Below are 5,982 nucleotides of genomic sequence, written 5' to 3' on the forward strand. Positions count from 1 at the left end.
GCAGGGGGACATGTATGTAGTTGACTACGAGGGAAGATTCATGAGCTTGCTTCGATCTACGGGTATGTGGCAGACAAGAGAGTGTCAGACTCAGATGTTTCTTATGGGGCTTCGTCCAAGACTTCACCATTCCTTGTTTCCAGACGATTTCGCTCAATACGAGACGTAACTGACACCGCTATTTCACAGGAGACAGATATTAGTTCTCATATTATGAGACTACATCTCTAATCTTGTTTTAATGATTTTACAAACAATCCCTAATATTGTTTGTCTAGTGTTTGTGTTTGTTATTAGATATTCTAGATAAACATCAACGTTGGAGGTTGGATGGAATCGAGTATTAACGATCATATCCTTTGGAGGATGGAAGGAATATCGGAGTGAAGCAATGCATTCAAGTCAAATATCCAAGTTCAAGCTTCATCCGCAAAGTTTACCAAGAAGAGCATATTGAATATTAATCAAGCTTGGGTAAATAGACTAGGTGTTATATTATGTGTGTTAAATACTTCAAGCTCAATCATACACACACATACACGTTTTGTATATATATATATATATATATATATGTGAGATTAATAGGTATCCTTGTCATAGGAGGGGATTTCCTCCTTGACGCCTCTAAAATCACATGATTGAGCGACATTGTGGATGATCCGCTCCGTTGAACTTGATCTACATATTCTAAAACCCCAACACATCAAGTTTGGGGTTAACCCGTCATCGTTTGACCATTCATCCACTCGTATCAATTTTAACGGTTTTGAATGAATAGAACTTTTCGCATGGCTCAATGGAGGGTCAAACGACGACGGATTCACCCCAAACTTGGTGTGTTGGAGTTTTAGAATATGTAGATCAAGTTCAACGAAGCGGATCATCCAAAAAATCAAAGAGGATATGGAAGCTAAGGAATATGAGAATTTGAGAATTTGGAAGGAACTGGGGAAGCCGATTTATGTGATGACTTTGTGATGAGCGCAAGAGACGTGAGAATTTTAGAAGATGCTCGGTGAGTTTAGTTTTTTAAATTTTCTTGCAATTTTAATTTTTATATTTTCCATATAATTCTTGTGTAACTCTTTGTTAATTATATGCCTTCTCGACTCTATAGAGATGTTTCTCAAGAAGATGAAGGTGGTAATGAGAATACTGGAGAAATGCCATCTATCAAACGGGCTGTCGGAAAGAGGGAGAGGAAGGATGGACCCTCTGTTAATTCACCTTATATGCCTCTAGATCAACCAAAGGAAGGCACAAAGAAGAGACGTGCCATCCAGATATTGGATAGTCCCGAGGGCAAAAAAAAGTGCAAAAATCAAGAAGGCTTCATACCTACATCTAGAGACTATCCAGGTAAGGCACTGGCGTTTGATTATGAGAACAAATTAATTGAAGACTTTAGGGGTTTTTTCTTTATCCATGATCTTTTATTTTGTAAATGATCTTTGACAGAAGAAATTTTTACGAGCTACTCTTCCTCTATCCGCATATGAGACAATTAAATTACATAACGAAGGAATAAATGGACCACCAGATTTTTTTTTTTTTTTTGAGATTAACGAGTGTGATTTTACTAACTACAACTGTTATCATGATGGGTCCACCACATGAACATCTCATATCCTCAATGATAATGATGATGAATCATCGGGTAATACTTATCCTTCCTCCCCCAAATCCCTTTTTCTATCGGCAATTTCCATATTGATTCGGCACTTTACTTTTAGTATTTGGATGCTCTTCATTATCAAAAGGTTGTATAAAATTCATCAATTTTAATCACAATTGTCTACTATTTAATACATAATTCAGCTTTTTTTGGAGGGGGGAAAAGTGGTTCGCGTTATCCCACAATGTTGACATTATTGCATCTTTTAGCAAGCATTTCTAGAAGGAAATCTTGAAATGGTGGCAAAACGAATGAAGGAAAATGTTTCTCAGCAGAAGTTCTTGGAGTGTGAAAGAATTCTGATCCCGATTGTCATCTCCGGACATTGGCACCTGATAGAGTTAGTGAGAGAGGAGACAAAATTCTATCACTACTCCTCAATCAACTCCCCCATTTATACCGCCGAAGCCGGTTCAGGCCCGTGACCCGGCCTGCCGGGTTCAAGGCTAGGCCTGCCTGACTCGGACCCGGATACGGCCGGGTTAGAGTAGGCCGGGCCTATTTTTCTGATTCCAGATCTGGGACTGGACCTAGCCCGACCTACAACTAGCCTATGTGCAGACAAGGTCTAACCCGACTCGCGGCATATGGATTGCAGGCCAGCCCATGGGTTTTTCGTCCAACCTTTTTTTCCTATTTTTTATCTCTTCAATTATATTAAACTTGCATTTACAATTATAAAACTATTTATTTTTTAGTAATTTAAATTTGTATTAAATTATTTTTAAACTAGCATTAAACTTTTAATCCTTCTATGTAGACGATAGTGGATATAAGATCGATGTTTTATTTCTCAGTGGGCCAAAAAGCCCACGAGCCTAAGACATGTGGTCTTTTGGCTTTGTTGGCAGTTAGATATATATTACCAAAAGGCTAAAGGAACAACAAGTTGTAGACCCAAAAGTGCTAAAGGAACAGCTAGCCTAACAAAAAATATATCACAGGTCGGGATGAGTCAGACTAGGTTGGGCGCAAGTCGGGCCTACTTCTCTAACCTTGGATCTATGACTGGACTCAGCCCTACCCATGACTCTCATATATCAAGTGTTAAGTCGATAATGAAGTTACAACAACCTACTGAATAATGTATTATTATTATCGCAAGCAAGCATTATGTCCGTGCTCACACGGGTGGATGTGGTCTTCTGGTTTGTATATCTAATTTCTTTATTCCCTACAAGTTTCTTTCTTGGTTATTCCAGCATGCTTCTAAAAATTGAATTGTACAAAAATAATTTAGTTTTGTGACTTAAACCCCAATAAATTTTGGCAGAAAACCCCAATAATAGTTGTTTATAATTTTGCTTTTTATATAGAGCTATTTGTAATATTCAAACTTTTGAGGTGTTTTTTTTTGTAATTTTAGAATTTTTAAGGTCTTCTTGCATTTTTATATTTTTCAGAGGGCTTTTTATAATTATAGATTATTAGGGTTGTTTGTAATTTTCAATATTTTAAGGGTATTATTTATATTTTTCATAAGATTTTTAGGAATTTGTTGTAGTTTTCAAATTTTTTAGGGAGTTGTCTACACTTTTTTTTTAATTTAAAGGGTGTTATTTCTAATTTTTCATGGGGATATTCGTAATATCATATTTTTAATGGGAGTAGTTATAAATTTTAGATTTTTAAGGGTAGTTTTATGGATTAATTTACAAATAGGAATTATTTGAGAAGTACGTCTTGATCTTGAGAGATGATGTTCGTCAATGTATAATTATAGGGTAACGCCATCATGTAGGTTAACTTCAAAACATCAAAAAAGTTTGGAGGTTTTCTGAGATTTTCATACTTAGTGGGTGTTTCAAAAGGTTTTGGGGCTTGTACAAAGCGGCCAAACACATTGGAGGTTCAGTGAAATTTAAGCTTTAAAAATTTAAGAATGACCACAAGACAATGTTTTGATATATAAGGCTAATGATAAACCACCAATCTCTCTTTATATATAAAGAAAGGATTGTAATTTAGTGAATTTAAAAAAAATTGGGGGATTAGTAATAAAACATCCAAACTTGTTAGAGGTTTAGTAAAATTTACTCTTAATATTTGATTAAAAATATAATTTTTTAATTATGGATAGATCTAATTTGATTAAGTGAATATAGAATTAGGTGTACATATATATTGATTTTAAGAAGTAAACGTTAATTTTGAGAGATGATATTTTTTAATGTACAATTATGGATAACACCATTATGTAGGATAACTGTAAAACTATTATTGGCTGATATCAAACAGTCAATGAGAGAAGTGATATGGTTGACAGAGGTCCTCTAACCCTCCGAGTGTCCGGTTCTGAGGTGAGCTTAGTGGTTGTTGCTCGCAGAATGGTTGAGAAGAATTGGCACTTCTAGCACAGAGAGACGAGCTTTTTGGATTTGGCTAGTATGGTGGGCCAATAGTACCAATGGCGAATGATCTTCAATGTAAGAGTTCTAGCCCCAGGGTGATTCTCGCAAGTACCTTCATGAATCTCTCAGAGAACATAGCAGGCTTCAACAGGATGAAGACACTGGAGATAGGGCCTCACACCACTGTTAGAATATGACAACCGTAAAGTTGGTTATTAAGCATGAGATAGCGGCAAGCGTTCCTTCGCATACTCCTTGTTTCAGCGACATTTTCTGGTAGGGCCCCCCATGTTAGATAATGGATAATGGGATGGATCCAACACGACTCAACGAGCATCTCTGGGATGGATCTAACACGGCTCAACGGGCATCTCTGATTGCATGACAACCTCTAATGCCTTGATAATGCTGGGGTGCTCGAGGGTATCAGTGTATATGGGCTCCGAACTACTTCCCGAACTAGTTGATCTGAATCTGGACAGAGCATTCGTCTGAGCGTTGAGGGCACGGGAGACTTGGGTGATTCTAAAATCGGCAAAATTGGCTAATAGTTCTTTATCCGCTTTCAAGTATATGACCATTCTAGAATATTTGACCGCATACTCCCCACTCACCTGATGGATAACGAATTAGGAGTCAGCCAAAATGTAAAGGCGTTCGACTTTTACTGTTAAGGCGGCTCGAAAACCCGCTAGAAGTGCTTCATATTCGGCCTCGTTGTTAGAGGCTAAAAATCCATAAGTGATGGAGTGCTCCTGTGTCGACCCGTCAGGACTGCGCAAGACTACTCCTGCTCCGGCCGCTGTCGGCTTTGCTAGAGGATCCGTCCACTTTTAGAAACCACCAAAGCGAATTTCGAGGAGCTATATTCAAGCGTACGGCACATCCGAGAGGTAGGCGCCTTGGCTACTTGAGATGTCAGAGGCTTCTGCTATGCTGCCGGTAAGGGTGTAGCTGATTCTTCATCCGGTGGGGCTGACTCAATAAGGATGTCGACAAAAGCCTGGGCCTTAATTGTCGTCCTCGGTTCGAACTGCGCATCGTGCTCGCTGAACTCAACCGACCAAGCGACCATTCTTCTTAAAGTGGTGGGGCTTCCAAGCGCCTTCTTCAAAGGAAAACTGGTCTGCACAATTATTGAATGCACTTAGAAGTAGGGGTGGAGTCATCTGTTAGTGGTGACGAGGATGAAGGAAGCCTTTTCCATAAGAGGATAGTTCATCGCCTTTAATACTCAGCTGACATAGTATACTGGCTTCTGGGTGTTCTCTATTTCTCGAACTAGAACAGAGTAGTCAGCTTCGGGAGAGATGACCAAGTATAAATACAAGGTCTCCCTTTTCCTAGGTTGACTTAGTAGCAACATAGTGCTCAAGTGTGTCTTGAAACGTTGTTAGAGGCTAAAAATCCATAAGTGATGGAGTGCTCCTGTGTCGACCCGTCAGGACTGCGCAAGACTACTCCTGCTCCGGCCGCTGTCGGCTTTGCTAGAGGATCCGTCCACTTTTAGAAACCACCAAAGCGAATTTCGAGGAGCTATATTCAAGCGTACGGCACATCCGAGAGGTAGGCGCCTTGGCTACTTGAGATGTCAGAGGCTTCTGCTATGCTGCCGGTAAGGGTGTAGCTGATTCTTCATCCGGTGGGGCTGACTCAATAAGGATGTCGACAAAAGCCTGGGCCTTAATTGTCGTCCTCGGTTCGAACTGCGCATCGTGCTCGCTGAACTCAACCGACCAAGCGACCATTCTTCTTAAAGTGGTGGGGCTTCCAAGCGCCTTCTTCAAAGGAAAACTGGTCTGCACAATTATTGAATGCACTTAGAAGTAGGGGTGGAGTCATCTGTTAGTGGTGACGAGGATGAAGGAAGCCTTTTCCATAAGAGGATAGTTCATCGCCTTTAATACTCAGCTGACATAGTATACTGGCTTCTGGGTGTTCTCTATTTCTCGAACT

This window comes from Asparagus officinalis, chromosome 2 (assembly GCF_001876935.1).
Source record: "Asparagus officinalis chromosome 2, Aspof.V1, whole genome shotgun sequence".
Classification (NCBI taxonomy): Eukaryota; Viridiplantae; Streptophyta; class Magnoliopsida; order Asparagales; family Asparagaceae; genus Asparagus; species Asparagus officinalis.